This window comes from Zingiber officinale, chromosome 3A (genome assembly GCF_018446385.1).
Source record: "Zingiber officinale cultivar Zhangliang chromosome 3A, Zo_v1.1, whole genome shotgun sequence".
NCBI classification, from domain to species: domain Eukaryota; kingdom Viridiplantae; phylum Streptophyta; class Magnoliopsida; order Zingiberales; family Zingiberaceae; genus Zingiber; species Zingiber officinale.
Window position 1 is genome coordinate 90,885,392 of NC_055990.1, and position 22,322 is coordinate 90,907,713.

At 41.8% G+C, this 22,322-nt stretch overlaps 1 non-coding gene and 1 pseudogene across 1 annotated transcript; both read left to right on the forward strand.

The window, feature by feature from the left end:
- LOC122050514 overlaps positions 1-22,322 on the forward strand; it is a 109,551-nt pseudogene that overhangs the window by 46,070 nt on the left and 41,159 nt on the right.
- On the forward strand, positions 20,981-21,086 carry LOC122054333. Its single transcript, XR_006132659.1, has one exon. It is a non-coding gene; the product is annotated as a small nucleolar RNA R71 (small nucleolar RNA).

Genomic DNA, 22,322 nt, shown 5'->3' on the forward strand with positions numbered 1-22,322 from the left:
AGATATGTCCTTTGGAGAGGCCTAAGAAATGGGGAGTATCTCCTTTAATTAAATCATTTACTTTTCTTGTTAAAGGTGGTTTTGCAATGGAGTTGAATGTTGCCTAGTTTTGGTCTAGTGGAATTCGTTGCCATGAAGTAACTCTTGTAGATTTTGAGGTAAACAATGAAGAAACTAGTTATTTCTTGCCAAGCATCTATCATTAAAATGGAGTGACAGAAAGGTCTGAGGTGGACTTTGCATTCCTAAAGCACTCACCCTCTGTTGCCTATATTTTTGTAGGTGACTTCTTCAGATTTTCCACATCCCCCAATATGTTGAAAATTGAATTATGTAATTGAATTCTTGTTTTACTAATTATAAAGTGTATGGATGCCTGTTATGGTTAAGTTTTATTTTCTTTGAGATTTTTAGCTTTTTGCGATTCAAAATCATTCAACTATGGTTCTGTATGACTTTTCAGGGGCTAATTAATGTATCAGTTGAAATGCGAGAGAACAAGATGCTTTGGGGTTAGGCGAGTTAATTGCTCTCTCAAATGAAACACTGAAGGAGTTCATTAAGAAAAAAATATTTCAAAGTGAGTTTGTAAAACAAAATTCATGGCTTTAAATATTCTTGAGAATAAATTTCAAACTGACCATATGATCTATCTAAAATAACTTACCTAAGTAGTTAAGAAAATATTTGGCTAAATGATTCAATATTGTGTATGATGGATTTGTTAAATTGAATTTCTATCAATGCTATTTTTTTTTTTTTTTTGCTATTTTTCTCCTACCATATACTTGTTTGGAATGAACCAATTAAATTAGGAAAGACTTTCTTCTACCATATACTTTTGATTCTTTTGATCATTGTTTCCTGTTCACGTGTGTTGGGCTTGAAATTTTGTTGGTCATCCCATATGGAGTGCCTAAGTCCTGTTATCATACTAGAAGAAATGAAATAATAATTGTACATTGCATTGAGGCACTGTCATGCAATCTTATTTAGTCTCAGTGCCTAGAAGATAATGGTTCGACTACAAGTACTTATGGGTTTAACTAAATCTATCTCTTGGCACAATCCATCCACACTGCACCGAAGTTTTCCATCTTTTATTGATTCTCTCAAAGATGCCTTGAAAGATGACTAGATACAAATCTTAGCATCGGTATATGTACCATTTTTGCTATGCAATTCTAATGTCATTCATTTATTTTTGTGTGTGGAAATAGTTCCCAATTTGTTAAACGACAACCATAACAATCAAAAGATTATTCTGGTTTCAAGTTGGAAAGGAAGGAAATGTATGTTCACAGCTCGTGCAGTCACTTATCTTAGCTTCTCAAGATGACTTAAGTGAGGTCAGAAGAAGAGCCCTCTTTTGCATAAAGGCCTATGCAAACATATGCATTTTAAATGGGTGACTGACTTTCCCCTAAATCTATAAAGAAGCCACATTGAAATTTGAATTTTTCTAATTGTTTCCATGATTGCATTAGGTAAATCTTGCATTAGTTATTGCAAGTCTTTTGATTTTAGCTCCAACTATTGCACAAAGTATAAAGAATGGGAGTGGCTATGTATTCTGCTGAGCGTTGTGCTTTGTATGTTTTTTAGTTAACAAAAGGTCAGTATTGTTGATTTTGTTTATCATAGTTTTTCTTTGGTCTCTTTGAATTCTCAGAATTTTTTTGACTACTTATATTTAGTTTCATTAGAGTAGTAATTTACAGTAAGTTATTTATACATTTTACTTCCAAATCTACTATAATCTATTATTCAGTTTCATTAGTGTTATGTTGTCATATTGAATTGGCTTTAACATAATATATGGAACTACATGAAAGAAGCATGCTTCAGTCACCTATCACCTTAAAGCATATTATTTTTTGATTCCTTCAAGTGTTCACCTAGAGGCTCCAGGAAATATATCTCGCCAAAAACTTGACAAGAGTCAAATTAGGAATATGGAAAGTAGCTTGATCAACATTATAATCATCACTTGTCCTTGGATCATTCCAATTGTCAGAATTTCATTGTGATATCATAATTTATAAAGAAATTTGAAAATTCTACTAAAATTCCAGCCTATATCTGGGAGTTTTGATCAATTTTCACTAAATTCTACTAAAATTCCAATCTCTGTTTCAATTTTCATTATGATACTTCTGACCTATTTTCTAGTATTAGTTCGTTGTTACCATATTTTCTCCGAACAAATTTTTCTTTACAACTTGCTCACCAGTTTTTCATTTTCATTATAATTTTCACTTGCAGTTTTTCTTTAATTTCATATTATTTTCAATAATTTTTATTTTTTATTATGTAATTGACCATTTGTTGTAGGTGGAGATATCCAATTTGCAAAGTCATACATGACCAGATTTGCTAGGAAAATTTCAAAGCTTTTTGAAAAGAGGTATTTTATTTTGGACATATCGATCAATTAATAAATTTTGTCAACTTGTAAATAACTGCTAAGATTGATAATGACAATATGCTCTTCCATTATAGGTTTGGATTCTTGTTTCCACTAGCTTATATGTGGATGATTTGCGAATGTTCTTCTCTTTTTCTTGAAATTTGATAAGGTAATTCATTATCTAATCTCATTCTTTCTTTTTCGCTACTTTGAATGACATGAGAATGATCTCTTTTCTTTGAAGTCTAAAGGGTAATGTTGAGTTTTGTGTTTTTAATTCAAAGTATTTTTCTTATTTTTAGTTGTTATGGTATGCATATGTGAATGCATTTAGTCCCACATTGCTAAGCTAAGAAGGTTGGAAGACCTTATATATGGATCCCTTCCATCCTTGCTTAGCAAAGTTAAGGGGACCTACACGCATGCGCGGGCCGAGCCCAAATTAGGTGGTTTCGGGAGGTTTGAGCGGGAAATCCATAAACCGGGCGCGACGCACGCGATCATCACGCGCAGGGGGGTGCAAATCCCCAGCTCGTGGGCCTCAGGCGGCCTGGTTTGTTTTTGCCAGTCCTTTTTTTGGTTTGGTTTTGTCCCGCGTGTGAGGGAACCGACGCTTTGGTTCCCTGGCGAAGCAAATATCCCGCGTGTGAGGGAATCGTCGCTTTTGTTCACTGGCGAAGCAGTGCTTACTACTTCGAAGTGAATAAATGTTGCGCCTCTGTTTCTTGTTCGATATCTCTCGAACAGTCTGCTCTTCTCCTTCTTCCCTCTCTGTGTGCGTACGCTTTTGTCCTGAGGCTTGGTTCCGTAATCTGAGGTTGAGTCCGAGTGCGACGTTCGTCTTGGAGTGCACCTACGGACGATGGGAGTGGTTGTCGGATCTTGGGAGAATTTTGCCGGAGTCTCTGCACCATGGGCGACAATAAATTCTCTAAAGACAGCCGGCACGCCGACGCTTCAACCGGAGATAACAATTTCTCGACCTTACTCTTTTATTTGCAAGTTTACTGCATGCTTGCTTTTTTGGTGCAAACATATTACTGTGTTAGTGCTCTCCTACAACAAAAATGTCGCGCCCTGGGGGAGTCCCTGTTCGAAGAAATTTCGACAGCACCTCCCCTATACGGGTGACAATCTGAAGCATTTATACAAAGCCCTCAGGCCACATATACCTCGGCCAACACGGCCGGAACAATAACAGTAATAGAAATATCACACAAAATCATCCACGCAGTTTATATCATCAGCCCACTCGGCTGGAACACAAAAATCCAAAACACAGCAGAAAAACAATAGAAAACCAAATTACAAGACATGTTAGCCGGCTAGGCTTACACCACACCACAAAACAACACTCCAGACACAAAACCGGAACACAAAGCTAAGTGCACAAATACATATACAAAAAATAACACTAAACAAAGGCAGAGACAGGTCTTCTGATGTGACGTGGGGACCGGCAAGCAGGATACTCCAAGCGACTCCATAAATAACCTGGTACCTGAAAAAGATAGTGTCCACGGGGGTGAGTTCAACAACTCAGCAGATACCTAGTTGACATGTATAGTAAACTATAACAAATAGTAATAACTACGGAGTACAGTCTCCTGAACAAAAGAAGGTAATGCATAATAGAAAAGGCTGAAGAGTACTGTACTCACCAGGGCCACCTATCAGAATAATCAGGTCGTCAGACCGGAAGTGTCATAAATCCTGTATGCATGTCAAACATATGATCCATCCAAATGCAAACAGAAGCAGTAAATGCATAAATGCGTATGATGCCAATGATGCATCCTGGTCACCCCTGACGCCAGTCAGTCATCTCACACACAATGGTGAGACCGAGCGGGTAAGGCTGTGACAACCATACACTCTACCATCACCATACATGATGAGTGTCTGAGTGGACGGGATGCTGTCGGAGTACTCCTGTCCTCTGACCCCAAATCATAAATGGGGGAGCTCAATGCTCTCATCTCCCGGTACACGATGACGGGGAGGTATCTCTGCCGGCTACCACGGTGAGTCACCTGACCAACGGAGCCAAACAGAGTCCACCGTCTGTCGGCTACCACGCTACTACACTAAATGCCAGCGGAGCCAAACAGAGCGGAACTGTCTGCCGGCTACCACGCTGAGTCCTCAGACCAACGGAGCCAAACAGCAGAACCGCCACACACCAGTCTGATATACCACTAACCCATGAGTGGTGGTGTGTGCAGTACATGTAACTGGCGATGTGCTCAACCATAGTGGAGCCGACAATCACGCAGCATGCAATCATGATGCATGACACTAAGCATAGCAATAAACTGATCAGCATAACCATATCCATATATATAAAATGAGTACCGTAATATCGATGGTCAAATACAAAGATCTAAAGTACACAGGTCAGATAGGATATCAAAAACCTAGGTCCTGAACATAACAAGCATGGTATGTCACTACCTCACTGAGCATATATATAACCATATGGATACTAGCATAAAATACATAACAGGTGAGCAAACAAGCATGTAACGAGTATTCGGTAGTGACGTACCGAAACAAAGACGAACATAATTATTACTAAAGACTATAACCTACTAGACCTATCAACAAGACATATCAAAAAGATAAGTCAAGGTACCCGCCTCCGATATAGATCGAATCGAACCAATCCGATGTCGAGACGCCCGTCTCGAATCACAGTCCTGTAACAACACGATATACAGATTTAGCTAATTACATATTAATTAATTAGATAAATCAAATTCCCGAGAAGCTAACCTAAATCCAAATCTAATTTTAAACCTTAATTGAATCATCAACTCCTCAATCATTACATAACTAATTCATACAAATTAGAACTTGCAACAATTATAATCCCTCACAACAACGTAATCATATAATCTAGATTACATCATGATCTATAACTAAAATCAAAACCCTATTCCTTACCTCAACACCAAAGTCTCTTCTGTTGGTCCACAACAGGTGGTTCCTGTCGGAATAAGGGCAGCAGCTGAAACCAAATACACCACCGTCGCAATGAATCTATAATTAGAAACCATAATCCGTAGTTAGCATAACCTTCCACCCAACCCAAGTGCTGCTCACGGCAAGACAAGAATCAGAGTACCAAATTTGAAAACCCAAACCTTAAGCCTTCACCTTCAACCCCTCTGCCGGATTGTTACGCTCCGCAAGTATACGGAAATGTCCCAAGTAATATAAAAGATTATCGTATCCACAGGGACTGGAATAAGCACTAGAAATGTCTCAATGCGAATTAGCTAAACAACTATCCAATCGTTTCAAATGCAAAGTAAGGGTAAACAAATCTAATATTAAAGATCAACAAACAAGAGTTTAGTGTTTTGGGTTATGATAAAGGGAGATTCTAGGAGTTTCGATTTCTTTGTAAGATTTCTTGAATGTAAATGGTTCACCAATTCTTTTCCCTCAATTGTCAAACACTTGTAGAAAGTTGCCGGTTCTCTCTTGCAATAGATAACCGGCTAAGGACTGAGAAATGTATCTAAATATGATCAATTAGTGTCACGCCCCCAGAAGAGTCCCTGTCCGAGAAAATTTCGGCAGCATCTCCCCTGTACGGCGGACAATCAAAAATTTTCTACAAGCACTAAATACTCAGCCACAGGCGGCTGGAATCATAACAATAATAAAAATCAATCATCACGTAGTTTATATATATATTCAGCCTATGGCTGACACAACCACGCAGTAATAATACTCTGACTCAAAAATCACCCTACTCAACTACACTCGTAAAGCTCAAAACCGACGAACTCACCTCTTCTGCCATCCAGACAGGCATGTAGTAGAATAAAAATCAAATTCAAATCCATCAATATAATAAAATCTATATCATGTCCATAAGCAAATAAATCCAGAACATAACGAGTTCAAATAGTCTAGAACAGAAAGAAACCAAAGAAAATCAAACATATCCTGGAGGTCTGCAGGACCAGAACTACGTGCAGTGAGGACTAGCGACTGGAACTCCCTCCTGACAGCATCAACCTGAAAATATCAACAATGGAGGCTGGGTGAGTCCACACTCAACAGGTACAATTGATATGCAAAGTAAAGAAATAACACCTAGCACTAATCATGCGTACAGTCTCCTGATAAAGATAAAGGTAACTACAAACCGAAGAAGACAGGAGAGAATCTGTACTAACCAGGACCCGGTAAAAGGACAAACAGTCCGAAAGGTATAGAAGACCTGTATGCATGTCAATCAAGGTATCCAAGCAATGTGCAGCATATAAGTGCAACAAAACACAAACACAACAATAAATGCATCACGATATGATGCTAATGTCACGGTCACCCCGACGCCAACACCGACTCACAACAACAAAGTGGGACCGAGGTAGGGTCAGACAACCGTGCACTCGCAACACTACTCGATGAGTGATCGAGTGCACGGGATGCTGTACATACGCATTCTACCCCAAATCATAAATGGGGAGCGCAATGCCTCATCTCCGACACCATGACGGAGAGGAATTCTAACGTACACGTCGCCGCACTACCCACGAGCGGATCAACGGAGCACCGTAAGAGTCAAACCGACGCGCTACCACGCCGTGGTCACGCTACCCGCGAAGGCCACAACGAGCACCAATGTGATGAAACCGCAAAGTGCTCGACAATAAAGGAGCAATCAATCACTCAGCATGCAATCATGCGAATGGTGCATGTCACTAAACATGGTAATACACTAAACCAATCTCTGGACATATCATAATGTGCACCAAAGCGAATGAATCATATCAAGGTATCTGATCATGTAAGGTATCACACCTAGGTCCTGACATGGTAAAATATGGTTATATCACTACCCATAAGCATGTGGAATCAGGTACATGTCCATACAAGATGTAAACAAACAATCAATCAACAGGTAGCATGTATTGGGCAGTGATTAACCGAAACAAGTAAGAAACACAATTAATGCATCTTGTTAATTTAATTACTAAGCATATCAAAGACAATAAGTCAAAAGTACCCGCCTCCGATAAGAAAAGTCCAAATCTGACTCCGAGATACTCGTCTCGCGTCACAGTCCTGTGTCACCAATACATATACGATTATTTAGCTAAATGCTTATAAATAGCTAAATAAATTCTTTAACCCTAAATTAAATCTAACAATTGACTAGGGTTAATTGTCTTAACCCTCGTTCCATTTTAAACCAAACTAATCTACATCAAGGATCCATTACCCATAAACAATTATAAGATCCAAATCTAGATAACCAAATAAATCTACACAAACCTAATGATCAAATAATTATCAATTAATTATGTGTCAACTTATACTTCATCACACATATATTCAATCACCTAATCCTTACCTTAATCTGAAGCCCCCTATTGATGCTGGAAATTTGTTGCCTAAGTCACAGCGAAGTTGCTGCCGGGAACCCTGTGTTTCTGTGGCAGCAACACAAAGAAACTTCCCAACCATCAGAACAGCAAGCACAGTAACTAGGGCATGAGGACAAATCAATAGAGCAAGGTTATTGAGGTTGGCTTACCCTCAAATCAACAGTTCCTTCTTCGACGATTGGTCCCAGCGGCTGTTGAATACTGGCTAGAGTTACACTGGCGATAACAACTAGAAAAACTGAGGAAGAAGACTTGGTTCGGAGCTAGGGCACGGTCAAGTGGAGGAGGTCGACGCTGAGGTCGAAAGACAGCGGCGTCGGCAGGCACAGTGATGGTGGCAGCCGGCGCTAGGGCACAACTCAGCGTCGATAGGCAGAGATCAGGCTCGGAGAAGAGGAGGCAGTAGCGTCGCGGCACAGAGGAGGTCGGCGGCTTGATCGGCACTGCTCGGGCTTTGGCCGGTGGTAAGAAGAAAGGAGATAGGTCGGCGGCGTCGCGAGCCCAAAGGGGAGGAGGAGTCGGCGCCAATTCAGAGTCAAGGAAGAAGAAGAAGCTTCGGCAGTGGCGAGAAGAAGCAAGAATAAGAAGTGGCCGAGGGGTTTTGTGCACTCGGGGAGGAGGAACCGCCGGCCGGCGGTTAGGGCAGAGAGGAGGAGATGGCTCGGGCGGCGTCGGGGAGAAAAGAGAGCACGGCGAGAATGAGAAGAAATAAAAAGAGAATAAGAAAATAAATAAGAAAAGGAAAAAAAAAGATAAATAAATAAATCTTTTCCTCTCTTAAATGGGTAGCCCAAACAGGTTTTCTCGAGGCCCCGTTTTTATCCCCGTGAACTCGTCCATACGAGCTCCGAAAAATTCCCGAAAAATGTCCAAAAATTTCGGAAAATTCCCTTATTAATATTCGCCTATTTCCGGTATTTTACATTCTCCCCCACTAATAAAAATTTGGTTCCCAAATTTCAGTATCTACCATCAGCAAGTACTAGTAACAGATAATAGAGTATAAATGCTGAACGGTAAATAAATCACATACCTCAAGTGAAAAGATTGGGATATCGAGCTCGGATAGTATCCTCGAGCTCCCAAGTAGCCTCCTCGTCCGAATGATGCTGCCATCCGACTTTAACCAGTCGGATAGTCTTGTTCCGCAACTGACGCTCTTTCCGGTCGAGAATCCGTACCGGAACCTCCTCATAGGTAATGTCAAGCTGAACTGGAACTGGAATATCTGCCAACACATGCGTCGGATCAGGTACGTATCTCCTCAGCATCGATACATGAAATACATCGTGGACAGCTGACATTGGTAAGCTACCGCTCCGATCCTCTCCAATATCTCGAAAGGACCAATATATCGGAGCTAGCTTACCTCTGAGGCTAAATCTCTTCACCCCTTCGTGGGTGAAACTCGCAGAAAATACATGGTCGCCCACAGAGAACTCTAGTGGTCTCGCCTCCGATCAAGATAACTCTTCCGCGATCTCGCGCCTCGACATCCTCCGTCTGATAAGACGGACCAACTCGGATCCCGCTGAACTCATGAGGTCCCAACAACTGGCCTCTCCAACCTCATCCCAAAGGACGGTGTTCGACAAGGTCTACCATACAACGCCTCAAACGGTGTCATCTGATAGCGAATGGAAGCTGTTGTTGTAGGCAAACTCTACCAACGGCAGATGGTCCTCCCAATCGCCTCCGAAATCCATAACACATGACCTCAGCAGTCCTCTAAAGTCTGAATGGTCCGCTCCGACCGCCCATCTGTCTGGACTGAAACGGAGCTGAGTGCCCAAGGCCCGCCGCAGACTCGCCAAACGAGACGTAAACCGTGGATCTCTATCCGAAATGATACTCGGTGGAACACCATGTAGTTTGATAATCTCTCAACAATACACTATGCTAATCGATCCAGGATCGATCCTCCGAATCGCTAAAAGGCGCGGATTTGGTTAATCGATCAACGATTACCCAAATCGCGTCATGACCTCGCCGTGTCCTCGGCAACCCTACCACAAAGTCCATGGTAATGTGATCCCACTTCCACTCGTGAATAGAATCATCAAGTAATCCTGCAGGTCTCGTGCCAATTCACCTGCTGACAAACAAGACACCTAGCTACGAAATCCGCGATGTCTTTCTTCATGCCGTTCCACCAATAGGAACGCCTCAAGTCTCGATACATACGGGTCCCACCTGGATGGATCGCAAATCGAGAACGGTGTGCCTCCTGAAGTAGCTCCTGTAAGACCGGATGAGACTGAGGTACGCATAATCTGCCTCGGAAGTATATGATACCCTCCTCGTCTCGTATAAACTCGGTCTGCTGCCCGGAAGCTATCTGACCGCCAATAAACCGCAAATGCCGATCACCGGCCTGTGCCTCTCGGATCCTCGTCCCGATCGACGATCGAGCAACCATGGTAACGAATACCCCGCTCTGTCTGCCCCTCTCCTCAAGATCTAACTCGAAACTCTGAATCAAGTCCGTGATCAAGTCCGGCAAGCCAAAGTCCTCTGGACTTCCTGCTGAGTGTATCTGCAACCACATTAGCTTTCCCCGGGTGGTAGCTAATGGTACAATCGTAGTCCTTCAGGAACTCCATCCATCTCCTCTGTCGGAGATTAAGTTCCTTCTGAGTGAAAATGTATTTGAGACTCTTATGATCAGTGAGAATCTCAAATGTGATACCGTATAAATGATGACGCCAAAGCTTCAGAGCAAAGATGATGGCAGCTAACTCCAGTCATGAATGGGTAGTTCTTCTCATGCCCTTCACCGACGAAACATAAGAGACTACCCCGCCGGTCGCATCGTATCAATACCAAACCTCAGAGAGCGCTGTAAAGTACAACCATCCTCTCGTAAGGTAAAACCAAAACCGAGCCGACACTAATCTCCGCCTCACTCCCGAAAGCTCTCGCAATCCTGGACCATACGAACTTCACGCCTTTCCCGGTAAGACGTGTGGCATAGCAATACGCGAGAAGCCTCGACAAAACGCCGGTAATATTCGCCAATCCCTAAAATCATGGATCTCCGAACCGACTTTCGTCGCTCCCAACCGTGATCGATCTTCCGAGGATCAATCAAATACCTGCTAGAAACCACGTGTCCCGTAAAACCAATCGAGGATAGCCGAACGCACACTTCAACTTCGCGACCGATGTCGTCAAGAATCTCCAAGATCGCGCAAGACGTCGGTACGCCCTCCTAACGAGAGTAGACCAATATGTCATCAATGAAAACGATAACAAACCGATCCAGATACTCCGAAAGACGCGGTTCATCAAATCCATAAACACCGCTGATTGGTAAGCCCAAACGGCATTACCAAAACTCATAATGACCGTATCTCGTACGGAATGTTGTCTTCTGAATATCCGAGTCTCTACTCACCGATGATATCCGGATCGCAGATCAATCTTAGAATACACCGATATACCTCCGAGCCGATCAAATAAATCCTCAATCCGTGTTAATGGATATTTATTTCGATGGTAATCGCATTCACCGCCTGTAGTCGATACACAACCTCATAGTACCATCCTTTTCTTGACAAACAGAACTGGAGAACCCTGGTGAAACACTAGGGCGAATAAATCCCCTGCCTAAAGCTCCTCGAGTTGAACCTTCACTGCTCAACTCTTTTGGTGCCATACGATACGGAGCTTTGATGTCGGTGAGGTTCCTTAATCACCAATAAATAACTCCACCGGCCTTCTAGAGGCAAACTCGCAGCTCCTCCGAAATACATCCGGTATTCCGACAACAGAACGCTTGAGAGTCACAACTACTCGTCCTCAGATCGATCAACGACAACAGAAAACCATGACAGCCATGTGACAGCAGCTTCTGAGCCTGAATCGTAATGCCAGTGAAACTCCACGAGGGTTGGTTCGAGGCCGGAAGGTGACCACCCTCGTCCGGCAATCAACGGTAGCATGATACACCGACAACCAATCCATGCCAAGAATGACATCAAACTCGACCATCTCCAATACTAGAAGATCTACCGTAAGTATCATGTTGCCAAAGTCTAACGGGCAACCTCTGATCTCCTGGGTGACCTCTAAAGTATCACCGGACGGTAGGGAGACAGTCAATCGCTGGGATCTGCAAGTGGGTAATCTACCAATCTCCCGCATAAAGGTACGGGATATAAAAGAGTGCGAACTACCAATATCAATCAAAATATCAGCGGAGAATGCATAAATGGAAATCGTCACGAAAACGGATCCGCCGCCCACCGAGCATCCTCTCCGTAATAGCATGAACTCGCCCAGCCTCCCATGAGGAGGAGGAGGTATTTGCCGCCGTGGTAAGCTCGCCATCGAGGCGGTGCCGGATAATGAGCCGAGAAGACCGAGAGGATGGTGAATGATCGCGGTGGCCGACCGAGTCTGCATCGCCTCGAGCCTGATAATAAGATCTCGAACAAAACTCGGGTGCTAAGCAATGGAGTACTCTGCCCAAGCATGCCAAATGCCGCCGGAGGGAGCCGCCTCGCCGACGCCGCGAGGGTGTGAATCCGCCTCCTCGCCGAGACATCGATCGACTAGACTGCCCCTCTCGCGGACCTCGGCGCCGAGCCTTCACCGACAATCTCGGTCAGGCCTGTGCGCTTGCAATAAAGCAAACCGACTGCTCTGCAGTCAAGTGATGGGTCTGGAACCACATCTAAACATCAGATATCGCTGTGGATCGCTTCCGATCCCGCCGAGGAACGCCCCGAGGAAGATCGTCCCGACTTCGAGGCCTACGAAACCCCGTAAGAACTCGACCGATCGTCGACTACTTGACGTTGTCCTGCCGCCGAGTCTCGCTGACCGCCTCATGTCCGACCAGATGCTTTTTTTCCGGATATGCTGTCCGCCGAGCTAACTCTATCATCAAAGCTCGATTCAATGCATCGATAAGATGTAATCCCTAATCCGCAAGTTGTATATGCAGATAACCATCCAATCCCTATATAAACCGTGATCACGCGAGTTCGCCTCCGCAACTAACTCGACAAAACCGAGCCAACCGGAGGAATTTCAGATATACTCGGTCATCGAGCGATTATTCGCCTCGACTCATAAAATCTCGTGAGACATCCGATAGATAAGGAAAGAAACGGCCTCAAAAGCCTCTCCAACTCGGTCCATGACGTCACCAATAATAGAACCGAGTAACCCACTGCATTAGCTTCATCCCAGAAATGGTAAGCACCAACTCGCTTTCTCCCACTTGAGCAAGCCATATAGAAGAAAGTCGCTCCATAGTCTCTATCCACGACAGAGCCATACTCGGATCGAGATCTCCGCGAAAAGAGTGAAACGAGTCTTCATCGACTCGGCCAGTCTGGAATCCTAGCTCTGCAGTGACAATATCAGTGAGCTGTGTCTGGCGGAAACACTGGAGCCGATGCTACAGTGGTACCGCTGAATAAACCGGAGGAGGAACCCCGATCGTCAGATATACCGAGCATAAGCCGCTTGGTACCGACGGGGAACAAAAGTGGTGGCAATGGAGGTACTAGAGGTAATGGTACCGGATATTGTGCATCAGAGGCACTGGGCCAGTGTCACCGTGTCTGCACACTAGTCCATGTGGCGAATCCGAGGTCTGAGCGTATGTCTGCACACCAACGGTACCGACGGTACGGTAAACAGGGTAGGCGTGGATACCGTCGGTGTGGCCAAAGTAGGTATCTCTACAGGAGCTATCGGGATTTGAGAGCCCGATGCTCCCGCTGCATCCTGAGTCTGTCCCTGACTGACAGGCTCACTAACAGTGGGCATCTCTGGCATATCCAGAGATCCCGTGGTCCTCGCACGTGGTCGTCCAGCACCACGTCTCGCAGCAATACGAGTAGATCGTCTCATATCTGTTAAATTAAATTACAGATATCAATACCAATATAACAAACATAAAATAACAACATACCTATTTGCTGTCTGGAGATGTTCCGTCGCTGTCCAGTCCCCAATTTGACCTCAAAATTCCGAACGTACATATCGTCGGAAATCCAAATAAATCCGAAACGGAAATCCGAAACATAACCATATCGAAAATCCGATAATGCCCAGTTTGACTCGCAAACCTGGCTAACCCAAATATCCATAATACCAACAACAGGTAACCGACAAATCTCCAGAAAACCAAAAACAGGTATCATAACCCTCTCTGATACCAAATAAATTGGTATCAGATAAATCTCGAAAATCCAAAATACGATACAAAAGATCGTAAAACTGTGCTCTGATACCACTAAATTGTCACGCCCCCAGAAGAGTCCCTGCCCGAGAAAATTTCGGCAGCATCTCCCCTGTACGGCGGACAATCAAAAATTTTTTACAAGCACTAAATACTCAGCCACAAGCGGCTGGAATCATAACAATAATAAAAATCAATCACCACGTAGTTTATATATATATTCAGCCTCTGGCTGACACAACCATGCAGTAATAATACTCTGACTCAAAAATCACCCTACTCAACTACACTCGTAAAGCTCAAAACCGACGAACTCACCTCTTCTGCCATCCAGACAGGCATGTAGTAGAATAAAAACCAAATTCAAATCCATCAATATAATAAAATCTATATCATGTCCATAAGCAAATAAATCCAGAACATAACGAGTTCAAATAGTCTAGAACGGAAAGAAACCAAAGAAAACCAAACATATCCTGGAGGTCTGCAGGACCAGAACTACGTGCAGTGAGGACTAGCGACTGGAACTCCCTCCTGACAGCATCAACCTGAAAATATCAACAATGGAGGCGGGGTGAGTCCACACTCAACAGGTACAATTGATATGCAAAGTAAAGAAATAACACCTAGCACTAATCATGCGTACAGTCTCCTGATAAAGATAAAGGTAACTACAAACCGAAGAAGACAGGAGAGAATCTGTACTAACCAGGACCCGGTAAAAGGACAAACAGTCCGAAAGGTATAAAAGACATGTATGCATGTCAATCAAGGTATCCAAGCAATGTGCAGCATATAAGTGCAATAAACACAAACACAAACAATAAATGCATCATGATGCCAATGTCATGGTCACCCCGACGCCACCACCGACTCACAACAACAGTGGGACCGAGTAGGTAGGCTATAACAACCGCAAGACTCGCAACACTACTCCCGACGAGTGATCGAGTGCACGGATCTTTGTCGAGTACATACGCATTCTACCCCAAATCATAAATGGGAGCGAATGCCTCATCCCCCGACACCATGACGGAGAGGAATTTAACGTACTACACGCCGCACTACCCACGAGCGGATCAACGGAGCACCTAAGAGTCAAACCGACGTGCTACCACGCCGCGGTCACGCTACCTGAAGGCCACAACGAGCAACCGAATGCTGATAAACCGCAAAGTGCTCGATAAAGGAGCAATCAATCACTCAAGATGCAATCACGCGAATGGTGCATGTCACTAAACATGGTAATACACTAAACCAATCTCTGGACATATCATAATGTGCACCAAAGCGAATGAATCATATCAAGGTATCTGATCATGTAAGGTATCACACCTAGGTCCTGACATGGTAAAATATGGTTATATCACTACCCATAAGCATGTGGAATCAGGTACATATCCATACAAGATGTAAACAAACAATCAATCAACAGGTAGCATGTATTGGGCAGTGATTAACCGAAACAAGTAAGAAACACAATTAATGCATCTTGTTAATTTAATTACTAAGCATATCAAAGACAATAAGTCAAAAGTACCCGCCTCCGATAAGAAAAGTCCAAATCTGACTCCGAGATACTCGTCTCGCGTCACAGTCCTGTGTCACCAATACATATACGATTATTTAGCTAAATGCTTATAAATAGCTAAATAAATTCTTTAACCCTAAATTAAATCTAACAATTGACTAGGGTTAATTGTCTTAACCCTCGTTCCATTTTAAACCAAACTAATCTACATCAAGGATCCATTACCCATAAACAATTATAAGATCCAAATCTAGATAACCAAATAAATCTACACAAACCTAATGATCAAATAATTATCAATTAATTATGTGTCAACTTATACTTCATCACACATATATTCAATCACCTAATCCTTACCTTAATCTGAAGCCCCCTATTGATGCTGGAAATTTGTTGCCTAAGTCACAGCGAAGTTGCTGCCGGGAACCCTGTGTTTCTGTGGCAGCAACACAAAGAAACTTCCCAACCATCAGAACAGCAAGCACAGTAACTAGGGCATGATGACAAATCAATAGAGCAAGGTTATTGAGGCTGGCTTACCCTCAAATCAACAGTTCCTTCTTCGACGATTGGTCCCAGCGGCTGTTGAATACTGGCTAGAGTTACACTGGCGATAACAACTAGAAAAACTGAGGAAGAAGACTTGGTTCGGAGCTAGGGCACGGTCAAGTGGAGGAGGTCGACGCTGAGGTCGAAAGACAGCGGCGTCGGCAGGCACAGTGATGGTGGCAGCCGGCGCTAGGGCACAACTCAGCGTCGATAGGCAGAGATCAGGCTCGGAGAAGAGGAGGCAGTAGCGTCGCGGCACAGAGGAGGTCGGCGGCTTGATCGGCACTGCTCGGGCTTTGGCCGGTGGTAAGAAGAAAGGAGATGGGTCGGCGGCGTCGCGAGCCCAAAGGGGAGGAGGAGTCGGCGCCAATTCAGAGTCAAGGAAGAAGAAGAAGCTTCGGCAGTGGCGAGAAGAAGCAAGAATAAGAAGTGGCCGAGGGGTTTTGTGCACTCGGGGAGGAGGAACCGCCGGCCGGCGGTTAGGGCAGAGAGGAGGAGATGGCTCGGGCGGCGTCGGGGAGAAAAGAGAGCACGGCGAGAATGAGAAGAAATAAAAAGAGAATAAGAAAATAAATAAGAAAAGGAAAAAAAAAGATAAATAAATAAATCTTTTCCTCTCTTAAATGGGTAGCCCAAACAGGTTTTCTCGAGGCCCCGTTTTTATCCCCGTGAACTCGTCCATACGAGCTCCGAAAAATTCCCGAAAAATGTCCAAAAATTTCGGAAAATTCCCTTATTAATATTCGCATATTTCCGGTATTTTACAATTAGATGTGAACCTATGTTGTCCTTACACAGAAGCGCACCTATTACTATGCCTTCCTCGGATATCAACATAGAAGCCCACAACTTATTAATCTATCAAGATACAAGAAACTAATCACAAAATTCATCCTACTCTCTTGAATATTCCTATTTCCTCTTCAAGATTATCTCTCAAACGTCCTTACACGGGCTTGCACCTGTCACGTGGATCCCTCGGATGATTGAGTGAGAGTTTATCTCTACAAAATTCACAAGAAATCCAAACAATCAATCAAGAATGAGAATTAAGCACAAATCACCATTAATCATTCAAGATCTAATTGATTCAAGCAAGACAATGTCATTGAAACAAGAAAATGGCAAATCCATAAGAAATTACATCAATCCATCATACAAATACTCCCTTAATCCTAGAATACAAGATCTACTCCATAAATCGAGGAAGAAAACCCGAAGAGATAAAGATTACAAGCATTTCTTAAATCCCCAATCCAAGAAACCAAGAAGAGGGGGAAAGAGAAAACTTATCTATGAAGAAGCCTCGTCTTCGGATCCAATCCTCGCTCCGGAGTCGAAATCGTCAAGAACTCCCTTAGAATCGCCCAGAAATCCTCCCAAGAATGGGAGGAAATCACCAAATCTTGCCTTCTCCCAAAGGGGGAGAGATCCCCTTTCAATTCATGAAGGAAGGTTTAAATAGAGGAGGAAATCGGGCGCCACACTCCTACCACGACACGGTGTGAGATTCATACATGGCCATGTCCAGCCCTCTCTCCATGTTGCACTACTGCAGGTGTACACGGCCCAGGCCCTTCGCCTCGAAATGCTACACCACTGCAGGTACACACTACCAACACCGCTGGTCTCCGAAACTCCACACGCCAGTGACACCCTACGCCACCATCTCGCTGGCCTCGAAACCTCACACCAGTGTAGATCCACACGGCCACGTAACGCTTCGCTCTGATTTCTTCATCAAGACACTACTGTGGGATTCACACGCCATGTCCTCTTCCTTCCTCAAGACTACACTACCATGCGGAACACTACTGATGCTCTCTCCTTCAATTACTTCAAGCTTGCCCGAGGACGATAATCTTCACCAATTTCACTCATGTGTAAAATGCACAAAAGCGTAACTCCGAACCAAAAGAGTAAATATGCTAAAAGGAAAGCTGGAAGTATAAAAATGCATAGATCAAGCATGCTCAAAGTATGTAAATGTGCGTAAAAACATACATAAAAGATTATATAATCTACGCACATCACACCCCCAGACTTAAACCTTTGCTTGTCCTCAAGCAAAATGCTGCAGTCTAAATTCATATGTTCTACAACACATTCATAAAACCTAGTGCACTTTCCTAATTCTATCAAAAAGTTTCATTAACAAGCATGATCATGAAAACAAGTAAAGTATGGTTCAAGCATAAGAATCTTGTGCACAGTGTAAAAGTAACTCAATATCCTTCAAGTTTCAATCCATGTCCTAGTCAAGTCGTCATCAGATTTGAATTCCTAATGTTTCCAGTGAAAGACAAGTAACTAGTGATAGACACTTACTCACCATTCACTTGGTTCATATTTCTCAACTAACCCAAGGTCTCAAAGGTGTGCTCAATCTCAAGAGAAGCTAAGCAGTCATTTCCCCAGTAATCTAACTCGGTCTCAAAGGGGTGACTTGCTAGATTCCACTCATGACAACTGTTTTTTATATCCTTTTTTTTATAAGTGTTTGCATTGTGCAAAACTTATTCACAAATGTACTTTTAGCACACATGTTGGGATATTTTGATTTTTCCAAATGAGCTTTAATGATTTGAGCCTCATCTAGTAACCAAAATGAAAGTTGAGAAATCACCATGGAAACCAAGTACTAAGCAAACAAGATGAATCATGATTATTTCAATGACAACAACTATTCAAGCATCAAGCACAAGTGTAGTGAAGATAAAATCCTTAAGGTTGAACCAAAACTAGAACTCATCGCCATAAGATTCTTAGCTTATTAATGCTTCCCAAGATAGAAAAAAGAACTACACAAAGTTTACTACTAGCATCATTCGAACATCATGAATCAAGACAATAATCGTGCTAACATTTCACTTGAATCCAAGAAAGCATATAAGTGAAGTTTTGATGTTCTCAAGATGTATGTCACAAAAAAATCAAAACAAAATGCAAGACATAAGCAAATCAAATGCATCTAATGCATCCCCCCAGACTTAAATTTTTCATTGTCCCAATGAAAACTAAAAACAATGTGGAGGAGATTTTAAGAGAAGTTACCAAGTGATGAGCTCCAAATGGTTGACATTCATGTTTTTTTTTAAGATACTCCTCTATCCAATGTTCACAATCCTCCACAACTTTAAAATCTACAAAAATAAGATAGACAAGAAGAATTAAGTAGAGGGTATGATTTATTATCAACAAAATAAAAAGAAACTAAAAGTAAAATGAAAACAAGATTGAACTTGGGTTGCCTCCCAAGAAGCGCTTGTTTAAGGTCATTAGCTCGACCACCTCATTAGATTCATCTAAATCTTGCTCTTGGAGGGGTAAGATATTTTAGAACCCTCCTACCAAGGGCTCTTATTATGGAGGGAGCTTTCAATATTGGAGTTAAAAAGTGATGTATCGCCCTCTCCATCTTCGTCTTCTTTAAAGTTGTTTCAGGTGGTCGAAGACGGTTCAGTATGAGCTTCCCATTATTGGCCTCTCGAAAACCTACACACCCAAAAGAAAAACAAACCTCCCACAAGAATGTAATATAAGAAGGAACTAGAATCATATTAGTATGAATTGAGTATGTATCAAAAAATGAATCACATCCAACAAAATCAATTATAGGTACCTCTATGAAATTTTCTAAAAGATCACTAAGAATACTAACCTTGCATTGTTGAGATGTACCTGAAAGTTCTAAACAATGGGATGTGACTTCTTCAGAATTATGTAGTGGCTCTAGCTCAGGTGTTGATGATATCAATGATGGTGATTCTTGAGACTCTACTAGCTCTGTATAAGTCCCTACACATTGTTCCACAACATGATCAATTCTTAAAACCTCTAAGGGTTGTCTTGACAAAGGTGGTGATCCTTGAGATGCTGCTTCCACAACACAGCTCCCTACACATTCTTCCATATCATCATCATCAACACATACATCAAAAAATAAACCAACATCTATGTCCTCAATAAGAGAATCAATAACAAGAGGATCAATAACTTCACTTGCAGTTTTAAGTTGATCTACCACATCACATTCATCATCTGAAAATTCAATGTCACTATAACACCTTATAAAATTTTGAGGTAGATCTGAAAACTTATTTACCACTACATTATCAATAAAATCCTCATCTGAAAAATCTTCATCTTCATATATATTCAAAAATCTACACTCAACCATATTAGTGTCACAGGATTTGCCGAAGTCTTTATTTTCATTTACCCCCACTAACCTTTGTGGAAAAGGAACCCTTAGTGAAGGTCCCGGGAAAGACTGAACTCCCTTTTTCCCAAATTCCCTTTGAGCTTTTGGAGGAGGTCCAACTTGCTTATCTAATGTTGGTGTGATTAATCGTTGAGGGAAAGGTACTTCTGGCCTTTGGGAACTTCCTAGAGAAATGGAATTGAGTTCTTGTGATCTTCTATTATTCTTCTCCTCAATTCTAAACATGTCATTCTTCAGAAGTTCTTCATGATTTTTGCCACTTCTCAACCCAACATCATCACACTTTTCATTGGATCTTGACTGTGTAGGAGGGGGATCTTCTTTAAACCATTTTGAAACAATACTATTAAGCTTTGCCCCTAAATGTTTGAACTCCTCACTTTGTGACTTGTGAATTTCAACATTTTTAGGTGGTTGAATTTCATTTTGTTTGACAGGCTCTCTTACATTTATGGCTTTCACTTCTTGAATATCTGAGAGAAATTTCATCCAACTTTTGTTCGACCATTCACGGAGGTTCAATGTCACTTGATCAATTAACGAATAAGCTTCATCTACACTTTTGTCCATAAAAGAACCTCCAGCTGATGAATCCAATAAAGTCTTGTCTGAGAAAGAAATTCCCCCATAGAATATGTGCAAAATCAACCATTTTTCAAAACCATGATGAGGGCACTGTCTTTGAAGACTCTTGAATCTATCTCATGCTTCAAATAATGATTCTCCATATGCCTGAGCAAAATTTGTTATGCAATTCCTCATATACACCGTTCTACTTAGAGGGAAAAAATGATTCAGAAATTGCTTCTCCAATTGTTCCCAACTTGTGATGCTTTGAGGACAGAGAGAATATAGTCAAGTCCTTGCTTTATCCTTGATACTGAAAGGAAATGTCAACAATCGAACTGCATCTGCTGATACTCCTTCACATTTCACCAAATCACAAATCTCTAAAAATGTTTCAAGATACAGATAAGGACTTTCTGATACTTCTCCTCCAAATTTGTGACCTTGTATCATGAAAATTATCTCTGGGTCTAGTTGGAAACTTTCTGCTTCAATTTGAGGTTGCACAATGGGAGATAAAAATCTTGCAGAAAAGGGTGTAGAAAAATTTCTCATGGGTCTGCTTGACATGTTAGTGCTCATGGATATTCAAGAAGAAAAAAAAAATTATCAAGAATAAAAAACAAGAAATAAAATGCAATATGAAAAGCAAGAAAGCAAATGCAGAATTTAAATTGCAAGAAAGAAAGTGCATAATGAAAACAAGAAAGAAAAGATAAAAGGAAAAAGAAAAATATCTACAATAATTCATATGCTAAAAATTGCAAGATATGTTTACAAAAGAAAAGAAGAAAGAAACTAGATCAAAAGAGAAAACAGAGAAAAGTTAAATTAGAATGCTAAAAATCAAGAATGCAAAGTTAGAATTAGAATTAGAATTGCAACAAAAAGAATTGTCAGGAATGTTATTCAAGAAAGGAAAAACTTTTGAAAACATAATTCTAACAATTAGTTATAACTATGCAAATCAAAAGAAAAAAAGAAAAGTTATGTTTAGTCTAACTCAATTGATAATTCCTAATGTTATAGCGCAGTCCCCGGCAACGGCGCCAAAAAACTTGTTACGCTCCGCAAGTGTACGGAAATGTCGCAAGTAATATAAAAGATTATCGTATCCACAGGGACTGGAATAAGCACTATAAATGTCTCAATGCGAATTAGCTAAACAACTATCCAATCGTTTCAAATGCAAAGTAAGGGTAAACAAATCTAATATTAAAGATCAACAAACAAGAGTTTAGTATTTTGGGTTATGATAAAGGGAGATTCTAGGAGTTTCGGTTTCTTTGTAAGATTTCTTGAATGTAAATGGTTCACCAATTCTTTTCCCTCAATTGTCAAACACTTGTAGAAAGTTGTCGGTTCTCTCTTGCAATAGATAACCGGCTAAGGACTGAGAAATGTATCTAAATATGATCAATTAGATATGAACC